Source organism: Protopterus annectens, chromosome 11.part0, assembly GCF_019279795.1.
Source record: "Protopterus annectens isolate FY-2018-M chromosome 11.part0, PAN1.0, whole genome shotgun sequence".
Classification (NCBI taxonomy): Eukaryota; Metazoa; Chordata; order Ceratodontiformes; family Protopteridae; genus Protopterus; species Protopterus annectens.
In genome coordinates, this window is record NC_056745.1 from 1,350,593,879 (window position 1) to 1,350,621,169 (window position 27,291).

General features: G+C 37.7%; 1 long non-coding RNA gene across 1 annotated transcript in view; it reads left to right on the top strand.

Moving 5' to 3' along the window:
* The window catches only part of LOC122814875, a 128,452-nt gene that overhangs the window by 86,192 nt on the left and 14,969 nt on the right, over positions 1-27,291 (top strand). Inside the window, exons 4-5 of the long non-coding RNA XR_006366923.1 lie at positions 5,678-5,727; positions 21,691-21,728. This is a non-coding gene — a long non-coding RNA (uncharacterized LOC122814875). The remainder of the gene's footprint in view (positions 1-5,677; positions 5,728-21,690; positions 21,729-27,291) is intronic.

A 27,291-nucleotide genomic window follows, 5' to 3' on the forward strand; every position in this document is an offset into this window, starting at 1 on the left:
CATCATGTTAACATGGTACAATTTGTGCCCCTGCATTCTGCCTAGCAGTTCCACCACATAATTAACATCACTTGCCTTTCTTACCACCTTGTAGGGTCCCTCCCAAGCTGCTTGCAGCTTGTTGTGTCTGACAGGAATGAGAATCATTACCTGTTGCCCCACAGCATACTCTCTAGCTTGAGCATTCCTGCCATACCACACCTTTTTCTGTTGTTGAGCTTCTGCCAGGTTCTCCTGGGCCAAGCCCATGAATTTCCTGAGCCTTGTCCTGAGGTTTAGGACGTATGCCACAACAGACTCCTTGTGAGACTCACAGTCACCTTTACACTCATCCCAAATTAAATGTAGAGGTCCCCTCACCCTATGCCCATACAGCAACTCAAAGGGTGAAAAACCTGTGAATTCCTGGGGAACCTCTCTGTAAGCAAACAACAGATGTGGCAAATATCTGTCCCACTCCCTCTTAAACTGATCTGCAAATGCCCGTAGCATGGACTTGATTGTAGAGTTTAACCTCTCAACAAGACTATTAGTCTGGGGATGGTAGGGGGTGGTCTTCATGTGCTTCACCCCACAGGACTTCCATAGACAAGCCAGCAGGTCTGACATGAAATTGGCACCTCTGTCTGTCAGTATTTCTTTTGGGAAACCTGCCCTGCTGAAAATCTCTAGCAAAGCATTTGCCACCTTCTCTGCCTCAATGGAGGACAAAGTCACTGCCTCGGGGTATCGTGTGGCATAATCCACTACCACTAGGATATACCTTTTCCCTGTGGAACTTGGGGTACTCAGAGGAACCACAATATCCATAGCTACCCTCTGAACTGGCTCTTCAATCACAGGCAAAAGCAGCAAAGGAGCTCTCACCTTGTCTCCTGTCTTGCCTACCTTTTGGCACTGCTCTCAGGTCCTGCTGTACCCTGTTACATCTCTGGAAATTCCAGGCCAGTAGAAGTTCTGCATAATACGCCTCTTTGTATGTTTTATGCCCATATGACCTGCCAAGGGAATATCATGGGCTATGGCTAGAAGTGCCAGATGGTAGGCTCTAGGCACTACTAACTGCTGTACTCTCTCACCTTCTAACCTGCCCTCAGGGGTCCACGCTCTGTACAGTAACCCTTTGTCCCAGTATACAGATTCTCCCTTTCCTTGAGAATCAGGTGCCTCCCTAGCTACCTGCCTCAGGCCTTGCAATGTAGGGTCTGAGATCTGAGCCTGTCTCAACTCTCTCCTTGTAACCCTTCCCAGCTCCTCTTCCACAGGAAGTCTGGCATCCTCTGGCAGTGTTGCCTCACTGTCAGCCTGGGTTCTCCTTCCCACCTCTACCTTTCCACTCACTCTGTCCAAGGGACCAACAGTACCCCCAAGCAGCTGTGGCTCACCTACAGTCTCACTGCTACAGGGTAGTTCCCTCCCTGAAGTAACCACCTCACCAGTCTTGGCTGCAAGTATGCAGTCTGTCTGGGTCTCACCCAGGCTACCAGACTTACCTGCTTGTCTCCAAACCTGACTGCATATAACTGCACAAGCACAGGGTACTGCACTATCAAAATAATTTCCTATCAGGACATCTGCAGGTATGTTCTCAAACACACCTACTGATTGGCTTCCTTTTCCATCCCCCAGTCAAGGTGAACCCTAACCAAAGGTATTTGGAATGGGATCCCTCCTAAATCCCTGACTGGAGTAGACTGCCCAGGCAAGTAGTGCTTTTGTGTAACCACTGCAGGCTTTACAATGGTTATATCAGAGGCTGTGTCTCACTTGGTAATAGCCTCTTTGCCATTCAGTACAACAGGATATAACCTCTGGGGGTAGTTTGGTACCCTTGTTGTCCCAAGACAACCTACTATTGGCATTTTGTCTTTCCCACTTACTGGCTCCCTCACCTTTTGTTCCCCACCTTGCCTCCATGGACACCTGTATGCCACATGGCCCCACTGGTTGCATTCAAGACATTTAACCCTAGCTCCTAGATGTGTACCTGGACTAGTGGCTTCCCCTGCTACTGGCAGATTCTGTTGGTGCAGTCTGTGCTGCCCACCCTGGGTTCCTTTAGACCCATGAGCAGTACTGGGGGTCTGTTTCCTGTGCAGGGCTGCCCTGCTTGTCAGGTATAGGTCTCTCTTCTTCCCCAACTCATCTGAAGTAGCACATTGTCTATCAACCAGATCCTCATGTCCTCAGGCAAAATGCTAAGGGCTTGTTCCCTCACCAAAAGGTCTGCCAGCTCTTCAAAAGTGGTGACCTGACATCCGCTCACCTACCTATGGAAACAAGTGCCCAGTTCAGCAACATATTCACACACACTTTCATCCGCCTTGCATCTATGCTCACAAAACTTTTTCCTATATGTTTCAGGTGTTAGCTTAAATAATTCTAACAAGTGATTTTTAACAGCAGTATAATCAAAACATGCAACATCAGACATTTTTGACAAAAAAGTTTCAGCTTCACCATGGAGTAAGGGGGTCAGGAACCATACCCAGAGCCTTTGGTTAACACCATACGGTTTGCATACCCTCTCAAACATATGAATTGAAACTATCAAAATGATCCCCCTCTTTAAACTGTGGAAGAAATTTACTGACCTTTTGTGCTTCTGGGGTCCAGTTACTCCCTTCCCCATTACCTCCATGACTCTGGAGAAGAGACAGCATGTCCTTCTCATGTTGCCTTTGCCTCTCCTTTTCCTCAGCTTCCAGGTGTAGCAGTTTCTCATTCTCCCCAGCCTGGAAACATTGCAGTTTCTCATTGTCCTTACTCTCTAGATGCCTCAGTCTCTCAGCTGCTTCAATTTCCACACACCTGGCCTCCAACTCAAGTCTCTTTAGCTCCAGATGGATTCTTAAGCCCTCTGCAGAAAGGTTGAGCTCTAAATTCTCCAGTCTGATTGCCCTCCAGGTTGCTGTTTTCTGATGCAGCTGTAACCAAGGCTGCAATCAGGTCTGCCTTAGTCAGGTTTCCATGCACCAGTCCAATAGCCTGGCACATCTTCTCCAGCTGGCTCCTTGTCAGCTTTCCATACTGCTCTGCTGACATACTGCCTGCTCACCCTGACTAACTAAGCTAACAAAAGAAATAAAACAATTGTGATCTGAACTCTGAGTATTCACTGAGTGGCTGATTTACAGTACAAAACACCTTCAGAGCTCACTGTACACAAGCTACAGGATTTCAGTCTACCCACACCACTACAAGCCAATTAGTATTTTCCAACCAATTAATATACGGTGTGGATATCCCACCACTGCCAAACAATTAATATGTGATGCCTGAGCCCTGGCCCAGCAATCAAGGAGCCTCAATCCTCACCATTAACACCAGTGAGGGTCGTCTCATATAGGAGAAAAAGATAACAAATACACACAGTAAAGTGCAATTTCCCTTAAGAGCACACAGATATCACAGTCAGTCTGGGGCTGGTCGCTCCTTGCTCTCCAGGTCCCCAGTAAGACTCCCCACTGGCACAGCTATAGGGTCCAGATATCAGCCTATTGGGCAAGCTAAAACCTCCAGCACCCTCTCTATCCAACCAGTGCTTCATGTCCCTGACCAAGTAGCTGACACACACACATGCACTTACACACACAGACATACACACACACACACACACACACACACACACACACACACACACACACACACACACACACACACACACACTTTGAGAAGAGTTTATATAACCACACAGACACTCCTGGGGAAGGCTGGCACAGGTTCTCCAGTTGTGCCCCCTTTTCCCAGACTATACGGTAGTACCAGCTGCCACCAGCCACTAATATTTATCAGCTACTCAAAGGCCCTTAAAAGGGTGTCCAGTTATTACTGTGTAATATTATTATCCAATTGGTAGTATAGCCCAGGGCTAAAGCTATTGGAGTGGCTTTGTACAATTTTACCAAAGGTATGCAAGTACTCTAAAGAGCTTAAATTATCTCTACAAAAACAGCCACAGTTGAAAGGGTTTAAAAATATTTAATAACAAATAGTCAAAACACAAAACAATAATTTTTACTACACAGTGCTAGTCAAGAGTTCAGAAATCACAGAGAAATACTTAAAATAATTCAGTAGTACAGTTCTGGCATCACAGAAAAACACTTAGTCTAATCTTTCTAGTTTCTAGCTATTTCTAAGAGAAAACACAAGTCTAAGATAAACTTACATATAGAGCAAGACAGTGCTAATGAGTTGGATGGTCAAGATAAAAATGCTTAATGCTCTCTGCTTCTCTCTGTTTTTAAATCACATTCCTGGTTCACATTACATCACTCTTCACACTTCCCTGGGTTCCCAGGCTAACATAAACTACATTTACATTCTTCACCTCTGGGCAGAAACCAGAGCAATAAAGGACATTTATGCATGCAAATTCTGGCCATTAACTCTGGCCTTAAAACAATAGGCCAGATGCCTCACTCTAGACTTACTGGCTCAGAGTTTTAACATCAAAGGGTCACAACATGCTTTACTTGGTCAGTAGAGTGAACTGCTGTTACATTTTTTCCAGGTCAACATGTAACTCTATTTTTCCATTTAAGACAACAAGCCTGTGGTTTGCATTAATATTTACAGATGGCAGAATTATTTCCAAAATTCTATCTGGCTAGGCTGGCAGCCTTCAATTATCATCACCCAATCTTCACACTGAATCATTCTCATTAAATGTTATTTTTGAAGCTGTCTAGAATGCAGAAAACTGCACTTCATGACAAATATACTAGTATATACTAATATATATATTTTATATATATATATATATATATATATATATATATATATATATATATATATATACTAGTGGCAAAAATAATTCAAAGAGAGAAGGCACACCTCTTACATCTCCTAGTTTCAGAAGCAAAAATAAATATCTTTTTGTGGTAGAGTTTTGCAGTCCAGTTCATTAAAGTTTATTTGATAATCTGCTTATTGTATTGTTCCATCATTTTTATCACATTTATAATTTAAAATGTGTTTTTTAGTAATATTCCGCATCCCTAACAGAAACTGAAATAGTTATTATGTGCTATTAGGTATTTAAATGTTATGCTAATTAGATGTCCAGACTTTTAGCTGGATGTTCTTACTTTTCAAGAGCTTTTGTTCAATATCTGCAGGTTGAGAGGTATGACTAAACCCAGACCCTGGAGCTGTGAAAACAAGATCTTAAAAAATGAGCAATTGTACAAGTAGCAGTTATTTATTAAAAAGTCAGATTTCATGCAATGGAAGCATGTTTCTACTTTAGATGTAGAAATCAGAATGTCCTGCTAATTTTCCAAACAGTAGGCATCAGTTGAGGTGATTTTCATGTAGCATTTGTCATTGTGAATGTTAGGCAGCTGTATATCAGATCATTAGAATTGTGTTATAGTGTGAAACAAAAATAGATGTAGTAGAATATGGAAACCATGGAAAGGAAACCAGCAACACAAGCACCACGAAAAGTATCTCAGGAAGATAAATATTTTTAGAGAGTGGATTACTGACGAGATAAAGTGATTTTGTGCTTTTAAGGGGAAATTTTCTTAAAAAAATTCAAAATGTGATGCCATGATATATGAAATTTCTAAAGCAATTATAAGTATAATGAGATACCTTGTATGTATTAGATATTCATTATACGTGCGGTGACAACACAGTTTTTGAACATGTTTTTTTTTTTAACCAGGTCTTCATTCCACTGTGTGATATGTCACAGTAATAATCCGCAGCTCAAAGGTAAGAGATTAATGTCAACAGTTTCTTGCTGCCCCAGTCCAGGTCTTACCAAATGTTGGCACATTATGATTCAAAACAACATCTCTCTCAATGAGATTCAATATATGTAAGGCAAGTGTATATCATGCCACAAGAAGTCCTCCAGGTTACAAGAGTTAGTACCTCCATAAGGCACCATTTCTGCCTAAGGATAAAGAATAATAAAGAATACCAAGCACCCAGAATAACAAGTAGCAGATTTCCCAGTTAGATGAAAGTAATTTTATCATTGAGCAAAGTTATATTTGAATTACTTTTGGCTAAAAGGAGAATTAGGATTTTTTAGCAATGTGCCCATGATTAAGTTAAGAATATTGCTTGCCATTTTAGGATGGGCTACATTTAGAGAATGGATAATTCCCTTTTATGCAGTGTGACTAAGTCACCCCTATAAAAAAATAAATGTATGTTATCAATAAAAGGAAAACACTGCCATTCTTTCATGTAGGATCAAGCATTCAGTATAAAAAGCTTGCATTTGTTTTTAAATGAAAAGGTGCTGTGCCCAACAGAGGTCAGAAGATCCATCCATCCATGCAGCCACAACCCCTTTTTCCCATTTTTGCACATGGTGTTGGGGGGGGGTTACTTCAACAATGACAATCATCTGGAGCCAAGGTTTACACCACCAGGTAGCTAGGCCTGCTGCAGTAGTTCTTCCATACCACACAGTCACACACACGGTCACATCTATGGCCAGTTTAGAGTGTCCAATCCACCTACTGCATGTCTTTGGAATGTGAGAGGAAACTGGACCACCCAGATGAAACCCATGAAAACATAGAGAGGACATGCCGACTCCACACAGAAGGCACCCCTGCCGAGAATCAAATCGGTAAGCCTCTTGCTGTGATGTGACAATGCCAAATGTACAAATAAATGAAAAGAATTGGCAAATGTATTTGTGGGCAATTTATTTTTACAAGTTTATATTTATAAGTTACCACTTGGCAAACTGCAATAGTATTGTACTTGAAACACTTTAACTATATACCTCTTCCCCCTGTGAACTTAACACCCTTCACTATACTATAGGTACAGGCAACTCTTTCAGCCTGAGATGGTTGTCTGCTGTAATTCCAAGTACAACAATAGCCATCTGAAGAATAGTGAATAGAGAGAACATATATACTAAGCCCAGTCTTGTAATACCTCAGGGCAGTCCCCCTTTTTTTTCAAGGTAAAGCAAGCTTAGAATTAGCATATATAAGTAGAATCAGTATAAGACATGCATTTCCCCCTTTTCCAGGGGTGTAGGGGTAACAGCCAGTGTAAAAGGTGCTTTAATGGAGTACCTGCAAATCACAAAATTTGATTTATTTTGTTTTATTTACAGAACCTCCAATTTTTTGTCTCACTCTTGTGACAGGGTGCTATCTGAGATACATCCCTATTTTGAATTTCTGGATAGATTCCCTGGCAACAAGGATTATTACAATTACAGATAAATGCTTTTTATGCAACATGACATACTATATGGAAAAGTCTTGCAGTCATGATTACATTTTAGTAAAATTAACAAGTCGTACTGAAACATAAAACATTGTTCCCTGATATGTTAAGAGACATCCCAGAAAACTGGATGTACATTATGACAGGTTCTGTCACAGGAAGAACACAAGACGTTGATTCAATTAAAAGAACAGAAAAGCAGTCTGATCAGTCTACTGAGAAGAGCAAGGTTTCTGCACCTTTGTCAGTGAGAATAACAGTAAGGACTTTTACCTAAAAAAGAAAAAAAAACATAAAGGTTTACTTTTAAAACAGAATGGAGTATTAGAATATTTAATCCGAAAACATTGAACAAATTCCAACTATTCCAAAGTGCTCATCTTGACCTAAGGATTCCTTGGAATACTGTACTAGACACAGTACTGACATGAACAGAATAACATAAGCTAACAACATTGAAACACAAATAGACATGTTACTGGGTGACCCACTAACGATTTCAGCAGCTGCATTCAGAAGGGCTGCTTCTTCCTTGATTATTTGCAGTGTTCACTTGTCTGGAACCTGTTGTTCTGCAGCATTGTTTAACTTATCTCCATCTTCAAGGAAAAAACACAAAGACATGACTTCTTGCTTTGGGGCAAACGTATTTTGTAGAGTAATTGGAGCATAAAATAATTACATGTTTATATCTTATTTATTTTCACATCCTCCCCTTTTTATCTGTCTGATCCCTATACCACCATATATTCATTTTGTTGTAATTTGCAACTGAACCTAACCTCCACATTTACTCCCTCCTTAATTTGTAGCTATTCACAACTTTCTTTGTCTTTCAAAAATATTTTCTTCACTTTATTTCCATGTTCTCATTTTTAAATTTCTCTCCTCTTCTATTATCAGTGTTGCTTTCTGGTATCTTGTCTTTATCGTTTCCATCCATTGTTTTAACTTAGGAATCCTCAGTATCTTCAGTCTTCATGTGATATATTTTAATGCTAATAAAGGCATTAATATCATTAAACAAATGTAAATATCTTTAGTTTTCATGTGATATATTTTATCCTTATTAAAAAGAGCCTCCTTCTCACAACTTTACCTATATTCCACCACTTCTGTCCCATACCTTACTATAACTGGACAGATATACAATATATGAATCAATCTCACATGTTTATTCCCATACTGTTACCAATATGCACCTTCTCCCAAACTATTTACTGTAGAATTTCTCTGGACTCCAAAAATAGTTATTTTTCATTTACTAGTCCAATTCCATTTAATAATGATATTTTTATTTTGAGACTATTTACATACACATATATATATATATATATATATGTTTCTATCGTAAGGTTGAAGTGGGTTCGGTTGAACCCACTTCAGTCGAAGTCCGGAGGCTGAGCGGCGACAATGTCGAACCCGACATTGTCAAAGTACGAATCTCGCCCCTATCTCGACCCATGTTAAAGCCCGTTCCGAGGTAGAAATCAAGTTGTATTTCGACAATGTTGGAATTCGACATTGTCTCTTTATCGGACGTGGGTCAATGATCCCATCATTCGATGGGGACTGATTCGACCTTATGATAGTAAACCATATATATATATCTACACACATCTCATCACTTCACTTTCCTGACCTATATTTAATTCCCACATAGGCCTTATCGTCTTCCCTCCACCCTCTTCCTTTTCACTCAGTATTGTTATATCCCACTTACCTAAATCAATTTCTGCCCATAAATCAATACCATCATAAATATTTGCACCGTTGTTTCATCTGCTTGACATTATTTTCCCATTCCCATGGTAAGTATTTTTGTCATCTCCCCTTGTGACATCAGCCAACAATACTTTTTTTCTTCTAAAACTAAAGTATCAATTTTCTGGGGTTTTCATATCCTAAGTTGATAAAAACTGTATGGGCAATATAGCTCTTTTCTGTCTCTAGAACACAATATTTCCTTTTTCTAAACTAGTTTTCTAACCAATCATTATATTCTAAGGGGTATTCAGCTACTATCTTACTCAGCAACCCCTTTTGAAACCATTTCCTCTGTTGCATTGCCAAATTATTGGTAAGCCCACTGCTGCTTGTCCGGTCAGGATAACACTGATGAACATTCATGGGTTCAGTTTAAGCACTTTTATTACACACAAACACATCAGGAATGAGGCTTTGTAACTTACACTTAAATAAACTTATAAACAGACTAACTACCACACTCATACATGTTAACACTCTGGCTGCTCTCTTAAAATGACACTGCTGTCTGCACATGCTCACTATTTATATGCACGTGCTGCATCTATAAATGCTTCTTAAAGCTACATACAGATGCATTGATCTACATTCTCCCTCTTTGAGAAATAGTCCATATACGAAATGAAAGTATTCAGTGACGTGCAATTTACAGAAATGATCTTTTAGACATGCAGTTATACAAAAGTAATTTTTGACATGCAATCATACAAAATCAGACACATAAAACACTCATGTTCAGGTTGCTGTGTATTTTACTCTAGGTCTGGAAATATGACCTGATCATGTAACATAAAAGTCAGAATTGGATCTAGCAGTGGGGACTGTCTTCAAGGAATGTTCAACTATGGAGACATCTGGGACATCATCAGGAAGAGGAATGGATACGTAGACATGTTCTGTATGAACATTGTCAGGGTTGCTCTGAGATCTAGAGTCTGTATCACAGGTACAATGCTGCAATATCATTCCTGATACAAGAAGAAGATGTCTGCAGTGTCTCCTGTATTCTATACCCTCAGATTCCACTAAGAAGGATCTCAGCTTGGTACGTATACCTCTCACTTGATCAATTTGATCAAAGCCTTTCACCCTTTGCATCCTCACTGTCTCTCCTTCTAACAGAAAATGAAATCTGCTTGTTTTATCATAGCTGAGCTTCTGAGAAGAATGCTTCTTAAAAAGTTGGGCTTTGGTTGCTCTGTTATTTTTAGCATTAGGCACCAACAAACTAGAACTGATAGGCAAGGCTGTTCTGCTTTGCCTAGATAGAAGTCTCTGACCAGGCGAGCCAAGTAGATTGTCATGGGGTATATTTCTGAGATTGAGTAAATTCAAGAAGATATCAGTATTGTCATGCTTTGACCTCTCCAGTAATTGCTTTGCACTCTGTATTGCACGTTCAGCAAGGCCATTTGACTGTGGATATTCAGGACTGCTAGTAACATGGATAAAGCCCCACTCTTTAGCAAATCTCTGAAACAATTGACTGGTAAATTGACAACCGTTGTCAGAAATAACTTTGTGTGGACTACCATGGACTGAGAAATGATGTTTCATATTAGTAATAACAGCACTGGACATTAGGTTAGGTAGCAAATCGATCTCAAACCAGTTTGGATAAGAGTCTACCAACACTAAGTAATGTTGACTGTTCCACTCAAAAATGTCAGTTGCTACTGTTGACCAAGGTAGTTCAGGAATTTGGCTTAGCTGAAGTGGCTCTTTTAGCAAATGCAGCCTAGTACTGTTGCACACTGAACAAGAAGAAAGCACTTTATCAATGTCTTTTGCTAGAGAAGGCCAAAATATTAGTTCTCTCACCCTTCTCTTGGTAGAATCAGAACCTGGGTGGCCATGATGCAAAATCTGAATGTATTCATGTTGTAAGGAACAAAACCGTAAAAAATCACAAACTTAGAAAACCCAAAAGGCAGGTAAACGAAAATGAAAGTAGCTCTTAGAAACCACAAAAATGAAATACGAAGATGTTTATTAAAGTAAGCGCTTTCAGTGGGATCAATGTCCCACCTTCATCAATGAATGTTGTAAGGAAGTAGGAACAACAACTTTTGGACCTATGAAAATGATGCCATCTTCCTTCAGTATCCCATCTCTGTATGGAAAGTAAGGTTGCACTTCTGCCAGTGCACAGGATTGCTTTGATGGCCATCCTACAATGATGAAGTGGTTGAGCTTTTGCAAAATTGTATCAGTCTTTGTATGATCTCTCAGCTCATCAAGCCTCGTGGTAGAAAAATTCCGCATTTCAATGACATCAAAGTCAAAATTCTTTGCATTAAGCTGCTCCGTGCCATTTCTGGGCAATCTGGATATGGTATCAGCCAGATAAAGAGGTTTACCTTTTGTATAGACCATTTTGAAATTATACTTTTACAATTTGAGCATCATTTTCTGTAGTCCTGCTGGTGTGGAATGCATAGGCTTCTTTAAAATAGTGACTAGAGGTTGATGGTCAGTTTCTATCTGGATAGCTCTGCCATAAATATAATCATGGAACTTCGAACATGCAAACACAATTGCCAGAAGTTCCTTCTGAATTTGAGCATACTGCATCTCAGTTTGGGTAAGAGTTCTAGATGCATAGGCAACAGGTCTGCCTTCTTGAAGAATAACTGCAACAAGAACAAACTGTGAAGCATCACAAGAAAGAACTATTGGTTTATGGACATCATAGTCTCTTAATGTAGGCGGGCTGGCAATTTGCTGTTTGAGGTTATCAAATGCTGTTTGGTGTTGTTCTAACTATGACCAGCCAACGTTTTTGCATGTCAGCTCTCTCAAAGGTGCTGATAACTCATTAAATTCAGGGATAAATTTGCCTAAATAGTTAACCATACCAAACAAATGCTGCAGAGCTTGGACATTGTCTGGAGCTGGCATCTGAAGAATGGCTGCTTGCTTAGAAGGATCTGGTCATAACCCTGTACTGGTAAGTAAATGACCTAGAGAAATAACTTCTGGTAGACTGAATTTGCACTTCAGAGGATTGAGCTTTAAATTCACTTCGCTCGCTCTGTTCAGAACGTTTCTGCGGTTTCTGTCATGCTCTTCTTCACTATTACCTCCAACAAGGTAATTCATCGACTATTATTGCACACGGGTAGCCTGAAAACATTTGCTCCATTGCACTCTGGAAGACTTCACTGGCAGAATTTATTCCAAAAGGCATCCTGAGGAATCTGTATCTACCAAACGGGGTACTGAATGTAGTCAGTAGTGAAGATTTGTGATCAAGCATCACTTGCCAAAATGAACTCTTCACATCTAAGACAGAAAAACAGTGGCGTTTGGCATAAGGGCAGCAATTTCCTCGACTGTATGCATAGGATGATGAGGCCTCTTTAACACCTTGTTCAAGTCTCTTGGGTCAATGCATATTCTGATTTTATTTGAATTTTTCTTATGAGCAGCTACCATGGAAGACACCCACTCAGTTGGTCCTGTGACTGGACAAATCACACCTTGCTGCACCATTTTGTCTAACTGGAATTGACTTTGCCCTGCATAGCTATTGGAACTCTTCTTGCTGGTTCTGACCACTGGACTGACCCCTAGGTCTACTTTCATGGAGTACACAACCGGAAGTTTGCCTAGGTTGTCGACACAAAAGTCTACATACTCTGAGAAAATAGTATCAGTAAAGATGGAACTGGGACATGTACTTGCATGATGTACTTCTTTGGCAAAAGAAAGCAGTTTCATTCTTAAACTGTCTCTGAGACCTAATAATGACTGCACAGGTCTTCGGGCTACATAAAATTGCAAGCTGTAACTGTTCCCAGCCAAATAGCATAAAAGCACTACTAAGCCTTCGCACAATTGGCCAAATTAAGTTGCTCACCAGCCCTTACTTTATCAAATATTTCTGCAGACATTACATTACACTTTGAACCAGTGTCTTCTTTGAGCTGCATGGGTTTACCATTGATCAGGACAGTACAAAATACTTCATTCTTTGCCAACAAGTCTACTGCATTAACCTTTTCACTGACCACTGATACACTATCTACATAGAAAGTAGGGTTGCAGCTCTCTATATGATCAGCATGCTTTTCTGAGTGACTTTTCTTAATAACTGAATGAGGCTTGCTTGATTTACAAAACCTTTGAAAATGGTTCTATTTTTTACACTTGTGGTATTGCTGACCAAATGCTAATTGCTTTTCTCTGTTAGACTCATGGTTGACACCACAATTATGGCAGTTAACCATAAGACTTGACTTGGGTTTTGCTGACTCACCCTTATACTGCGCCGAGCATGCCCTTTTTACGGAGCTAGACTTGGAGCTTGCTAGAAAGCTATGGGTCTTCCCTGCCAGACCTGAAGGGGATGCAGCTGCCATGTGCTTAGGCCTGTTTCTGCTTGCCACATGTTGCATGCTGTCTATGTTTGCTCTAGAGACTGTTGAAACCATGCTCTTATCACTTGCAAGCATATTTGTGTGCCTTTCTGTGAACTTGTGGGTTAGAAAAATGTCTATGGCTTTGCTTAATGTTAAATCATTGTCACAAAGCAAAATCATTCTCACTGCAGCATTATTAACATTACACACAAGCCTGTCCCTTATTAACTTATCTTTCAAGTCACCAAATCTGCACATTTTAGCCTTATTTCTCAACTCAGTGATATATGCTGCAAAAGTTTCACCTGATTTTTGGCTTCTTGTATAAAATAAGTGCCTCTCTAATGTAACATTTGTATGGGGGTTGTACATTTCTCTAAATTTATGTTTTAAGCACTCAGGGTCTTCCCTTGATTCAGCTGGTACTACAATATAACGGTTTTCCCCCTTTCCTACATATACTTCTGGTGCATACACAAATGAACGCACCCTTCTATAGCTAGAATAGCTTCTGACCTAGCTAAGTTAAGCAAAATGAATGCCCTTGTATGTACATCTTTGTCAGAAAAATCTGCTTGTATGGAAATATCATATTTCTGCTCTAATACTTTCCAATTCTCTGCTACATTATGATCAAACACAAGTGGACTTGGTCTGTGAAATGCCTCTGCCATATCAACACACAGTAGTGAAGGTGCTTGAAGTTATGTATGAACATATGCACATAAATATATATGCCAGAACTTTATGCCAGTACCTGTATGTATGCCCAATAGCACAACAAACCTTTTGAAATATCTGCACTTTGCCAAATAAATCTCAGTAGCTCAAAAACACTTTGAAATCACTGTACTTTATGAAACCACTCCTTATCAGTGTAAGAAATACTTTGAAATGACTGTACTTTGCAAATAAACTGTACACAATTGAAGAATCTCAGAATAAGATAAACTTTGAAATGAATGCACTTTGCAAATAAACTTTACACAGTACAAGAGCCTATCAAAATGGCTGTACTTTGCGAAATAACTGCACAGTGTAAGAAACACTCTGAAATGGAGGCACTCTGCGAATAAATGCACACACATTGGAAATGGCTGTACTTTGACTGCACTTTGGAATATAACTGTACTTTGCACACAGCAAACTTTTTGAAATAACCGTAATGAAGCACACGCTCTGCAAACACTTTGCACACTCTGAGATACTTCAAACAACTCTAGTTATGTTTTGAATGGCTTTGGTCAACGCAAATAGTAGTTTGTGCCCAAGACATGGCCTTTTACTAAAAAAATTGCAGTTGCCTTGTTCTTTAAGCTTAATTTTGCCCCTTTATTGTACTTGTCATGCCTTTTTTAATCTCTTATCATGCTCATTATACTTTTCTTGTGCCCGTTTTATTTTAAACATGCTCATTATACAAACCAAAGATAATTCTGAGTCTCATGCGAATATCTCTGCTAGTTTTATCAAATATTGTGGTTTTGAACATTTAATTTAATTAATAATGTGGTTTGTGTTTTCCATTTGCTTAATAATACATTTTTGTACTACTCGTTTGATTAATAATGTGTTTTGTGCCTTATAAATGCTCCGTTTTATTTTCTTTACCAAATAAATCATTTATGCAGTTTTCTTTACCTTTAGCTAATTTCTGGCCCTTTTTCATTTGTCTGAGCTCTGTTTTGCTCAGCCTGCTTAGTCTGCCTTCATCTTCAACTCTGTACCTCATGTTTCATAGAGGTTGTTCATCTGATCCCAATTCTGACACCATGTTGCTCATCTGGTCAGGATAAAACAGATGAATATCCATGGGTTCAATTCAAGCAGCTTTATTACACAATAACACATCAGGAATGAGGCTTTGTAACGTAAACCTAAATAAACTTATAAACAGACTGACTACCACACTCATACATGTTAACAATCTGGCTGTTCTCTCAAAATGGCACTGCTGGCTGCACGTGCTCACTATTTATATGCAAGTGTCACATCTGGAAATGCTTCTTAAAGGTACATACACATGCTCTGAATGCTCTAATCTACACACACCCCTCTTCTCATCCACATTCCATAGAATCCTCATATGACACCACTATCATCTTTGGTTCTGCTGGGGTATCCCCAGTTTCACCTGCTCACCAGCCTCCTCTGTATCCCATTCATTCACTTACTCACCTATTCTTTGCTTTTGCTCATCCATAAAACTCAGTCTTTCCAAAACACTCATCTACTCATCCTTTTGCAACTTTTCATCCATGGGTTCCTCCCATATACTCATGAAAAATACTTACCAATTTCCCTAGCAATCCTTCCAGCATCCTTATCTTTTTTTTTCCTGCACAGGAGTCTGTGCACATATTGACTGCACATGTTCTTTCATTGTTACTACATTTCCTACTCTGTGAACTTACATTTAGACAGGAAATAAACTGAAGCCAGGGTACATTTAATGCCTCTTATGGTTACATCAGCCACTATGTAGCACCACCATCCCCTGACCCCTGGATCTACACACCCTAGTAATAACAATTCAGCATTTTTTTTCTTTACAACAAATTCTCAGCCTACATTTACATTCTTCTATATGTTGCTGTTATTACCCATGATTTCAATTTTCATTCTTTAAAACATAGATTCTGATGTTCTTTTTCTGTCATGTTTTTTTTCTAAATAAACACTACAGCTACTGCCTCCATCATAATGAACTTTTGAAGCTTAATATATTTCAATTGAAAAGTGATCTTCTAAAGTTAATAATCATAAACTTATCTTTTCCATCACTATCCATTTTATCTAACTACTTTTCTTATTCTGCCTCTCTTAGGAACATAGGAAAAATACTAGGCAAGTGATCACAGAGTCCTTAAGATGCATAGCCATATATACCTTTAAGGAGACACACTTAAACGTTTGTGCCCCCTTTTAAGTATTTAACAGTATGGACCTCTTAGACCAATCAGAGCTGTCTATAAACCTTAATACTCTCCAGTCTAAACTTTTATTCCAGTCTTGTGTTCAACTACTTCCATCCCCTCTTCCATAACATCATTACCTCTAACATACCTGTTCTTCCCTAAATTTCCCTACTAATCTAACATCTGTTCCATAGCTATTTACAACCCCCACCATTACCATCATTTAATTATGCCTGAGTCTCACAGGTCTGGGCATCTTCTATCTAGCCTCTCCATTACTCCTCAGATCTAGGAAACCTGACTTTTGTCTACTTGGTTTCCCACCAGATTTGGGTCTAATTATCCTGAAAAATTCCACTAGCATAGACTGTGCCAAAAGCTTCCATACTGGTTCCTTCCCTGTCTTCATTTTCCATATATTTTACCCTTTCTCCAACTCTTTTTTTTTAAATCTTAATTTACTTCTTTACAAACTTCTTTCATATGATGTAACACTCTTCCTTGGCCATCTTTCATATTGTATACTGTCACCCTACTAGATCACTTATCTAAACTCCACTTCCTTATTTTAATAATATTTCTATCCATTCAATAATGTTATTAATTTAAGCTATCCTAACATAACTTACATTCTGATATGCATTTCCACAGAAAGTTTTCCAGTAACATATTCTTTCTCTTCATCAATACTATCCTCAGTAATGCCCCACTATCGTTGTTTAATGCCTTCTTAATTGTTTATTTATCTCTTTTAATTAGTTTTAACACACTACATTTGTACCGTTAATGTATAAATCCCTCTCCAAAAAAGTCAAATCTGATTGTATCTGGCTTACTCGTTTGGGAACACAAACATTTGTATTCATTTTCCTCACTTTTTATTTATCCTTTTCAGAGCTAATCACATGTCCATTTATTGAGTCAAGGAAATTTGAGGAAATATTACAGATATTCAATCCAGTTTAGGCCTAACCTCCATAGTACATTGTTATGAATATACTCTTCACTTATGTACCCTTTACCTGTTGCTTTCCAATGATGCAGACATTTTATGATTCTCAGTGCTGAAACTTCACAATGAGCTTTCTGTACTTCCTCGCCGTGTTGCATGCCACTATCATAAATGTAAAAGCCTCAATGCCAACAGGTTCCACTCCCTGGAAATGTTGACAAAGTACCTAAATTTGCACTGGACAGTAATTTTCACCAACTGATACATTGTCTACAGTTCTTGTAAGGTGAATTCATATGACTAATGTTATGTCTATCCCACTCATATAAGGCTCTGATATCTATGCGTCTCAAAAGTTTCAATGTTTTTAATGTCATCTTTTCACAACGTACAGTTTTCACATCCATATAGTGAAATAGACAAGACTAATGTACTCGGGATTCAAAGTTTTATTTACTTCCTCGTGTTCCTTCCATATTTGGACAAGTGATATAATCATCGACCTAGTAGAATCTAACCTGACCCAAATTTCCTTACTACACTTACCATTCTGTTGATGTTAAACCAAGATATGTGACTGTGCTCATTTGCACAAAACATGTTCTATGGCTTCAAGTGTAAAGGTTTTCTGTTGTTAAGAAATCTCCATTGTCTTCATTTTGGTGACGTTCATTTCAGGAGAATATTCTCTTGCCACCTTATCCACTTTATCTAGCAGCTACTACAGTTCATTTGGTAACACTGAGATCAGGAAAATGTCTTTGCATAACACAGGCTAGTAATGTTTCAGCCATTTATTCAAAAATTGATTCAAGGCACTGCATTCACAGAATTCTTCATCATCTCTTCATTGTACAGACTGTGGCAAACAGGTAAGATAAGACAACCTTGGCAAACTCCTTTCTTCTCTGAAATGTTTCTAGAGATCATTCTCTCCCTAATGGACATTTGCTGGTTTATATAAAAGTCTCTAGTAACCTCAGTGACATTATTGCTCACACCCATTTTTTCCTGAAACCCAACTGCTGTTTTGTCATCTATTATTCATCATGTAATGCCGACATTACTGGAGGGAAAAGTGAATGATACATTACAAAGAAACATATTAAGAAAGCAAATACAAGATCAGTGTCCTTCAAAGCCCAAAGGTTTTACAGACTTGGAAAGTGACATGTAAATGGATTCCCTTTAAATCCTTGAATTACCATAACATCGACTCACATAACAGTGAGACGACTTCACGAAAATTTAAATGAATGAACTCCCAGAATGGCATATTTCACCTCTGGGAAGCTAACCACTTTGAGGTTGAGAGCTATGACCAAGTACCAGGATAATGTCTGTCTCCTTTGTAATGCTGAAGCAGATAAAGCAGGTATCACAGAATGAATGAATTAAGGAATGAATGAATGAATGAATGAATGAATGAATGAATGAATGAATGAATTGACTGATTAATTAATGAAAGTGAATGAATGAATGAATGAATGAATGCCATGAAAGGGGCATACCTTAGCTATAGTATGATGTGTGATGTGTCTTAAGTGTGAAACACAAACACTCCATGAAATGCCAAGTGTTTCCTAATAAACTCCCCAGAAACAAAGCTGATAAACAGTGGTTAAAACACTTTAAACTTATACAAAGACAATATATTTTACATTAAAGTACATACTCTTAAAACATAAAATCAAAATCAACAGTTTTTGCAGAAGGACTAAAATACCTGCACCCTGCTAACATGGACCTGCACATTCAATTACTTAAGTAGTCTATCTCCAAGGTTGTTGTTCCTCAGAATAAGGACAGTGCTCTAAATTTACAACAAAAATGTGCAAATTCACTATTCTGTAATCAAAATTCTGCACTGATATTTATTCACACATCCAGTCTTCTCAGATTATGTACCCATTCAAATACAATATGAATGACACTTCATTCTCCATTAGTTTAAACATCTGACTCTGTCTTCTGCACATTGGCTCAATCCCTTTGTTCAAGTGCTAAATTACATTAAGTAGGCTTCCCCTATTTGCCAGTCAGCACACCTGCTGCAAGTTACCAATTCAATTTAGCTTTAAAACATTTAGAGTACAGTGCACTGATAGTTATGCATTCTTCTGTGAAAAAATACAGTTGTGTTGCTGTGTATGAAAGTTATGAATTGTACAGTTCATTGAGACCCAGTCAAGTTTATAATTTGACATTTAATGAAAAACATTGTGTCAGTCATAGTAATAATCCAAGGGAAAATTATGCTGTGCACTACAGTATGATTTCGTAATACATTGTAAGGCATATGGGCTTTAGAGATATGAGCAATATTTTCCGATTATGTGTGTATAATCCTCTCTCATCTTGAACATTATCTGGGGAGTCACATTGTGAGAAGGTGATCTAGTTTGTTAACTATATGGATGTATTTTATTTGTCTATCTATATCTATCTACTTATCGGTTTACTGTCATGTACTCAACAGACAGGCAGGTGAATCCACCTGCATGAGTCCGGCATAGCAAACATTGTAATGTCAAAATCCAACATTACCAACTGTCCAACCTTGACCCCCTTCTGGACCCATGGTAACACTTGTTCCTGGTTCCAGAGTGGTAGAGAGTTTTGAGGTTCAGTGTTTCTGTTAGGTACACCTGAATTTGGCATTCTGAATTTCGCAGAATGGTTTCAAGCATAGGAGGAGTCGACCACCTATGTGTCAAGTACATGATAGTAAACCTATCTATCTACACACACACACAAACACACACACACACACACACACACACACACACACACACACACACACACACACACACACACACGCACACGCACACTCACACACACACACACACACACACACACACACACACACACACACACACACACACACACACACACACACACACACACAATGGTGCACTCAAAATGCTCTAAACATCATAATATCACTATCACAATATCAACAACAAATACCTAATAAAAAAATATTGACAAAAACTAAGCACATCCAAAACCAGTGTTTTTGCAGGGAGGCCAAACCTCCCTTGTAACCCTCCCACTGCACCTGCTAATTATATATACCGACTATAAGGTTGCACAATAGTGGAGAAAAGACGTACCCTTCCCTGCTATAATATCAATGTTGTCAATATTTTGTGTTTAGATATTTTTGGTCAATATATTGGTTGTCAGTATTAAGATGTTATATCATTTTGAGTACACATATACACACACATATCTCTCTTTATATATATATATATATATTTTTTTTTTTTATTATTATCTATCAATGTGTCTATATTTATTTATTTATATAAACACTGGGTTAAAGCAATAGTATGGGAAATGAAATGAAGCAAAAGGTAAAGTGAAATGCAGAGCCAACTAGGAATATATATAGTTGCATGTGAAAATCATAAAATAAATGCAGAGTATTCTTTTTGACAGGCACATTGTAAAAATTTGTATATGGATAGGGAAAAGCTGAAACACAGATTGAAACTAAAAGAGGAGATATAAGATCAGCTTCAGGAAATATTATTTCACAGAAAGAGTTGTGATGCTAAGGAATATATTTCTGAGGGGCAATGAAGTGCCTCTTCTATGGAATTTTAACAGTGCCTGTGACATAGAAAAATGGATTGTGAGGGGTAAGAAACCTATATATGGGTATCTGGAACACTCACATTTCATAAACCAAGTGTCTCCTGCTCTTGTACCTACCTACGTTTTTGTGTTTTTTAACCAATCTACTTGCCAACCATCAGCCCCCATGGTTTATGCAGCATATGAGTTCCTCACAAGGCTGAGCACCATCACTGGCCTATTTTAATTCCTACGAGTCAAGAGTTGATCATGGGATCATTAGGCAGGCATCAATATCTTCCCCCTCAACATACCCACACTCACATACTCATATCTGAATGCACTACTTTCCCCAACTTAGCAGAACAGCACTCTGCCTGAATTCCCCACAACAAACAGTTAATACTTGTTTACGTAAATGCAGCTATATGCTGAAATTATATACTGTCATTGTACAGTAAGTTTTCTAATGCCAGGAAATAGGATGGTTTTGAAAATAAAATAGCAGCATTTGTAACAGTGAGTTTTCTGCCAAAAAATGAACATGATATAGCTATGTCAGTTGTTACTGCTGCTGACACAGCTGCTTATAAGTAACTGTGGTTATGTCTGCAGCTGTTTTTTCCTCTTATTTCATTGTCTGTTCCTTGCGTAGAATGCTGGTTTGTTGCTTATAGCTGTATTTAAGCAGTCCTTTATTTTATTATCTAAAACATTTAACTTTGCAGTGCTTATATCTAAGTGAAGATAAACCTGAAATACTACAATAAGTTCCATTTGATATTCTCAATAGATAATGAATGCATTTTATAATTTACATTTTTGCACTTGCTATAACATCACAGTTATACGTTATAATGCTTTTATTTTATTGTTTTTTTTCCAACAGATCACAGTAATGATTCAAAATCCTTAAAAGACAATAAGGTAAACTATAAGAAGTACATGATTTTCATTTAAATTTACTAGTTCCAGTCTGGAAATATATACTAACAGACCATTTTCAGTTGGATTGTGCAAACTACACTTGATGGAACTTTAAACAGCCCAGGAAGCATGCTGCTGTCCAAGATTTTGCATAAATATGTTTTTTGTATGTCTTTTAATTTATTTTGCATGTTATCAACTAAATAAGCTCAAAAGAGCTTCTATTCAATTTTAGGTAGTTACTAGGCATGTAGTCAGGGACACCATTAAGGGGCTGCCTGCTTAAGTGAATTGCTCAGATTCACACAGCAAACGGAGGTGCAGGGAATCAAGCCGAAAAGCATCTCATAGACATATTCCTCCCTTTTAACTTCCAGTCACATTAAGTGCTAGAGTTGTCCAGGATTTTAACCTATTTGACCTCTCAGACTCTAAGTAAGAACCATACCTCTAGACAAACTGTAATACAGTGCAATAGTGTTTTTCTATCTTAGTGAAATCATGCAAGAAAACAACAGGACTATCTTGCATGGGAGTAGATTACCCTTCAAGTCAGGTAGATACCAATCTCATTTTAAGAGTGATAGAAGATCATGGCAGTAATATGGGTGAAGGGGGTGGTACTTCACAAGAGAAAAACAGCAACCTTTATTTAATCATTTGAAATATACTATTATATAAAAAAGAGTGAATTGAGTATTCAATGTAAAGATACAGTCTAGCATTAACATAAAAGTTAGTACAAAGAATATATACCAGAGTAACAGTGCAAATGTAATATAAAGAATGTGGGCACTTTAATGTAACTCTAATTCTGAAGGTAGTTTGACAAATGACTGTGCATAAGTAACCTTGAGTCTAAAAAATACAAATAATACTAGTGTATTTGTAAACCTCCCTTTTCAAAGTACCTTATGAGATATGTAAGTTATGCCTGGAAAAAAAGTGTTTCATTATGGTGGCTATAAAATGTAGAATGGCATACAGGTAATTAACTCAAACTCCACTCATGATTGACTTGAGTTTCATTGTTATTACATATCATTAGCATACAGTAACTGAAAAATGACTGGTGTCTGAAATGCGGCTTATGGTAGCAAATGGAGTATAGTAATCAATTAAAAATACAAACAAGAAAGCAATATACTCCAAGAGAATGCATGCAGACACATCTAGAAAGTTCCTGGTGAAATAAAGAAATGTGCTGAAGTATCTAGAAACCTCTGGAGTGGTCATGAAGCCAAACAAATTTTAATAACAACATGTTTCACTTTTCAATTTTTTTTTTGGCTTCACAACCACTCTGGATCTGTTTTGTTATCTTTGGTTAGTTTGATATTTTTAGGTTACTATCTAAAAACTTCACTTTTCCAAGGGATCATCACAAAAGCATCTGCTGGAAGTGTTCAGCTGAAGACTGATGACTGTATGCAATCTTATTTTCCAAAACAGTAGGGTAAAGGGAGGCATTGCTAACAACAGTTAAGAAGTCAGTGGCATTGAGTGAGCAATGCCTATGAAGAATAATGATGATATCAGTTTTAACATGGAATGAAAAAGGCCTTACAAAGTTTAATGTGCTTATGAAGATGTTGCAGGATCAAGTCTCAAGAATGGAAACAGAAATAATTTATCTATTATGACACCGAAAAAAAAACTCTTAAGGCCCATATTATGAATTACAGCTTTGAAAGCAGTCTTAAGACAGAACACAAGTTATAATATGTACTGTTACACCTGAAGAGTTTATACTCTAAGGGCTATATTAAAATACATTTTGATGGATTTGATTACATTTAATAATCGTACATTTTTATATGAATCCTCTTTAATTAGAAGGACTGAATAAGTTTTGCTACAACAGCCTTGCTAGGGAAAAAAACAACTGGAATAATTATAAACAAATAAGAGCTCTGATTTTTTTTCTTTTTACTTTACTTTTTCTAAGTCTCTGCTAAAAAGCATCAGACAGTAATGTTCAATGATCAGGAATGAAGGGGTAGATACAAATGCTTCCACTATGAGTGGATGAAAGTAAATGCACTGAGGATCAGAATCCCTGAACTGCATTTGCCGAAAATATATTGCAGAAAAATACTTTTTAAAGTGTTTTCGCAAGGAGCAATCCTCCTGCACCCCCCTGATGTTGGGAGAAAGTCCCCACATACCCAGAACTTATATATACTAACTCCATGGTCACAACCTGAAGAAGTGGGAATTCCCCCCAAAAGGGAATTACTTCCAGCACAACTCACCAACAGTGATTTCCTATGAAAGTACTCTGATTATTGGCCAGCTGAACCCAAGGCAGTCAAAGCTTGACAAGTACGAACTTTATTCACCAATAGGTTACCCAATATGGGCCAGATGAATTGGTTGTCTAAACCAAAGGCACTTGGTGCTGATGTCCCAGTTATCTCTGTGAGTAAATAGGCAACACAAAGAAGTAGAAAGAGCATGTGATTCAGGCTAATGACTATCAAACATATATTTAAACATTTTATATGGGTAAACAATAAAAAGTGTTGTTTTAATTGGAAACCTAAAAAATCAAATTAATGTAGGTATGAAAGTAATTTAATTACTGAATACAGAAATACTCATTTAAAATATGGGGAGTGTTAAGGGTATACTATAGCAATAACCCACGCCTGGGTGTGGGTAATGCTAGATTTACCCACGGTTGGCGTGGTTTGGTCCCGAGGGCGAAGCCAGGCGTGGGTTATTGCTATTATACCATGACATTATTTAAGAAAAGAAACTATTACTTTTCTTAAATAATGGCATAGTATAATGCCTGTTTACTGCCCTTCCGCAGATGTCTGGAGATCTCCGTTGCTTATTTTAAAGCTGTCTTGCTATGTTAAACCCATTTAACATAGCGAGAAAGTGTTTTAAAAATAGACAAATGCAAAAGACAAGAACAACTGGAATCCAAAAACGTACCACGGAGCCCTTGTACCAGCAACAACAAGTAGGTAGTCTTAACGAATTTATTTATCACAAACGCTTTGCGCCAAAGGTGCAGCTTCCTCAGAGAAAACAAATTAACAATGAGGTATACAAAGCAAAAGGGAAATGACAACATGGTAAGGTGAAACTCATTGTAGTAATTGGTAAACAAGTAGAAGCCTTCACAAGAACAACTTGTTCCTCAAAGAGAAAATGCAAACATTAATTCATGTTAGTAATAAGCATTTCAAAGTGTGGAATGTTACCAAAGAAATAAACATAAAATTTAAAATGACATATTTAAAATTCTTAAAATATGTGAAAGAAATCATAACGTTAAAGTAAAAATTCAACATAAAAAGTCATTCAAATAGCAACTCATAAAAAGTATAATATGCAGTAATGGATTAAATCTTAGTAAAAAAGTAATGATAATCCATTATAAGTATGAACCATAATTATAAAGATATTATTGTATAAACAACAATAATAACTAAAATCTAGGCAATATTTAACATGAGAGGTGCTACAACAAAGGCACGTCACATGAAGTCAGAAACAAAAAAATTTTGTATGTTTTAAAAAAAGTCTTTATGTATGCATAAGAAAGTAAGGAATATCTACAAAGGGGTACTACCTTAAATAGCTCCTCAATTTGAGTACTGCTGAGATGTTACAGTTTTAAATAAACCCCAGTTCACGTACTTAAGAGTAAAGTTATTGGGCCTCCCGGATGTTATTGGTCACTTGATCTATGGCCATAAACGAAAGAGTGCCCAGGGTGGTTGGCAATGTGTTTTTTTCTTAATTGCATACATATGCTCATAGACACGGTCCCTAAGTCTGCGATCAGTCTTTCCCAGATAAAATGAGGGACAGCAATCACAAAGAGCCAGGTATACAACTGATCTACTTTCACAGTTGAGTGGAGCTTGGATTAAAACTTCCTGTCCCTTATAGTGTAGGTCTGCCCTACCTTCATTTTGTAACACCAGTTGCAAAACCACATGGGTACATGTTAAAGGTTTTTAGTTAGGTCCCTCTGTAGAAGTTCCTTAAGATTGTTGTTCCTCTTGAAGACAAAATTAGGACAGGGGCCTAATTTCTCAGAGAGGCCAGGACTCCCAAGATAAATTGCCAGTTTTTCTTAATCAATGCAGTGGTAGTCTGAGTGTTAAGACTAAATGTGGACGTAACTAATGGCAAAATCGCGTACATGGTTGATCAGAGAGATGTCATTAGGAGAGAACACTCAATGGGTGACAGTAGTGTGTTGTTAGAACTAAGGTCAAGTAGTACATGGCTTTGCAAGATAGGTTTATAAACCCCGTTTATCCTTTTGGCTGTAACTTCAAGCCTAATTTCATCAATGAGATTCCCTATTAAGGAACATGTTGCACAAAGGTGTCAAGATCACTACACATTCTAACAGCCCTAACCATTTGGCCCTTCACAATAGATTTCTTTTGTTTGAAGGGATGGTGGCTTGTGAAGTGCAGGAACGAATTACAGTAAGTTGGCTTTCTGTAAACACAAGATGTGTAGATGTTCCTTCCTTTCTCAACTTTACATCGAGGTAATCGATTTCTACAGGTGAAAATTAGAAGTGAATTTCAAGAAGTCAGTAGTACCATTTAGAAACTGTAAGAAGTCTTCTGTGTCATTACCATGGAAAAGGATGAAAATATCATCCAGGTAAAAATTTCACTGTCTGCATCCTTTCACTGGAAAAAAGGAAGTTCTTTTCCCAAAACCCATAACTGAGGCCCCACTTTTAAAAAATAGAGTTATACTAATGGAAAAATGTCCGGGCGACCGGACCTTTTTCCATTAGTATAACTCGATTTACAATGTGCACGCTGGCCAATCAGCGTGCACGTTTTGGGGGGGTCATGGTATAATGTGGTTTAATGTTGGATTTTAAGCAACTGTCCTCTCTGTGATGAAAATGATACATATAATCAAAAAATCTGAGACAGAGTTGTAAAAACTAAATGAGAAATTGAAATAGTAAACTGAAAAGTTGTAAAAAGTTGACTAGCAAAAAGAGAAAAAAAAACAGCAGGCAACATAAAATTACAAAATACGGAGGTAATAAAACAAATAATTAGAAATAAAGAGGGACGTGGCATTGCAGAAAAAGGAATGAAAGTTCTGTAAAGAAGCTAGGTATACAAACTATATGGAAATTAGGAGAAAAAAGTATGTTGTACTTCCTTTAATATTTACCATGAAGTAAGATATAAAGCACAAACATAAGAACATAGATGAACTAATACACTTGAAGTAATAGTCCTGGAAAAGCAGGAAATAAGACTGAAGAAAGGAATAGACATATTGATGACAGCACAGAAAGTAATCACATATAATGGCTTAGCAAGGGCATATTTATAAAAAGCAAAAAAGGGAAAAAAATCTAAAAGCTTGAAGCTTTATACAATGAGACAGAACTGGATATCCCAATTTATAATTGACCTATGTCATGTGTGATAATTACTTTATGACTCTTTGTTTAAGTTAAATAAACAAAGAAATAAGTATTTTGAAAACAAATAAGAATTATGATGTACAACTGATCTGCCTTTTTAAATTTTATTTTATTTTATGTTCA